General features: G+C 42.7%; 1 protein-coding gene across 1 annotated transcript in view; it reads left to right on the forward strand.

The window, feature by feature from the left end:
• LOC103590998 (exocyst complex component 4-like) overlaps window positions 1-2124 on the forward strand; it is a 77651-nt gene that overhangs the window by 42373 nt on the left and 33154 nt on the right. The window lies entirely within an intron of this gene.

Raw genomic sequence — 2124 nt, forward strand, 5'->3', positions numbered from 1 at the left:
TCTCTCTCTCTTTCCCCCCACTCCCTCCCTCCCTTTCCCCCTTACACACAAATAAACACACACACACACACACACACACACACAATTTTTTATGGTTGAGGAAAGACAGACACAAAGTTTGTAATGCTGCCTGTGGAAGTAAGGAACTGCTTTTAGTAGTCCTGGTGACTTTATTATTATTATGGAGCTAATTAGGACAAAGGACCAGCTATAGGAAGAGTGGATTACACCTGTGAGGGTAGAGACAGGTATTACTAGTTCAAAATCTGACACACACGCCTCCATCCAGCTGAAAGAAGACTTTCTTACACTAGCAAAGGAGCTAAGCTGCAGTAAGCTACTGAAGAAATAGCAATTCCAAAGTTAGAATGGATACATCTGAAGAAGAGAAGGAAACTTTTGTGCAAATGAATCTAAGCGTCCCTTATAGCTCTGTTAAGAACAGCTAAAGAAGTGTAGCAGAATTCTTTTGTTTTCTATTTTCAGGGAAGATTTTTCTTTTGCAATTTTTTATTTGTTTCCGAATCTCTCCAATATGGTTACCTTAATAAGCAGACAGTGAGTTTATAAAGTAGTGATTTAAAATATTAATTGTCTGATCTTCCTAGTAACCCTCCAACCATCTGGGATTATAAATTATGACTATTGCCACCTGATGACAACAACTAGCACAGCCCTTCTAGAAACACTAGCCTTTCTAGAAACAAATTAACTCCTTGAAAGCTGAAAATAGGAGTCAGTGATACAGAGATGGTGACAAAGGCTTTTTGTAAAGTCCTCTGTCCTTGGTTTCAGAAAGAAGCCCCTTGTCATAGGTATCTTTAGCCATATTGAAATCTTTCCTATAACCACATTACCCAAAAAGCAATATCCTATGTATTGACGGTGATTTATAGTCTCTTACATTAAAGTGTAAGGTGTGTGTTGCCCTAGGTCTGTCAGCACTTTCTCCCACAGTTGTAGCTGCTGTCACTGCCCAGTGGCTGCTCCTCTGGTGTCTGTGGCAGCTGCCAGCCTTTCTCACTGTTGCTGCTGTCATCACTGTCACATACAAGCTGTTACTCCCACCACCGCCTTCCTGCTGCTTGTGGGACTGATTGGCACCTCTCCATGCCACATCACGGTGCAGAAGCTGTTCACCCTGCCAGGCTCAGAGCCATCTGACACCCTTTACTATGACTGCTCATTATCACCCTCACACGGTGAAGCCAGCTGGGACCAGCCCAGCCCTGAGCTGGTTGGCCTCACTGATGTAGGGAGTGAGGTGGTCATCTTGTTTCCTGTGGGAGCAGCTGGGCCTCTCCGTGAAACTGGACCTGGGGACTCAAAAAATCTTGCCCTTCTAGGGGTCGGCACATTAGACCTCCAGCATGTCTCTTCTTTGTTGGTTTCTGGAGATGAAAGCAATTAGAAAACTATTCTAGCACAGTAGACAGCTTCAACAGCTTCCTTCTTACCATGTGCCTGCTTAGGTACCATAAATAAGCAATACTCTGCTACTCCCTGACCACCGGGTGCAGATTAATGCCATACACTGAAAGTTATTTCAAAATGTCCTGCATTATCTCTAATATTTTCAACAAAGCTTGTGAGGATTAAATACTGTGTAGCTTGCAAGATGGCAGACCTCACTTCTGCAATTTCATAGAGAAACAAAAAGGAAGAAATCTACAAGTGAGAAAAAGTAGGAGGGGGTTTACCAATGAACAAAAGATGTCAACAGATTTCTGGGTGATAGGAAGAAGATGTATACTTTTAATGGACAAAGCAGGGGGAAAAAACCCTCAGTCTAGAATGTGCAATGAGAACCTCAGAGAAGTTCCAGGTTCATAAGCAACAGTTCAAAAAAATGTGGAAGTGCCAACGGAAACTGAAAATAGATTAATGAAAATTTTATAGATGTGAAAATATATGCTATACAACACTATTTTATTCATCCCTCCAAAATGTTGGCATCCAGAATTTATTCTTGGAAGAGCCATCTTAGAAATATTTAGGGAGAGTCAAGGCTTCTGGTGGGGTGTTGGAGCCCCAGAAGAAAACCCTCCTTATTTTGGCATTGGGGGAAGAGGTTCCCAGCCTGACAGTCGGCATCCCACCTGCTCACCCCAAGGAGAAGCCCGT

Source organism: Galeopterus variegatus, unplaced genomic scaffold (genome assembly GCF_000696425.1).
Source record: "Galeopterus variegatus unplaced genomic scaffold, G_variegatus-3.0.2 Scaffold910, whole genome shotgun sequence".
NCBI classification, from domain to species: domain Eukaryota; kingdom Metazoa; phylum Chordata; class Mammalia; order Dermoptera; family Cynocephalidae; genus Galeopterus; species Galeopterus variegatus.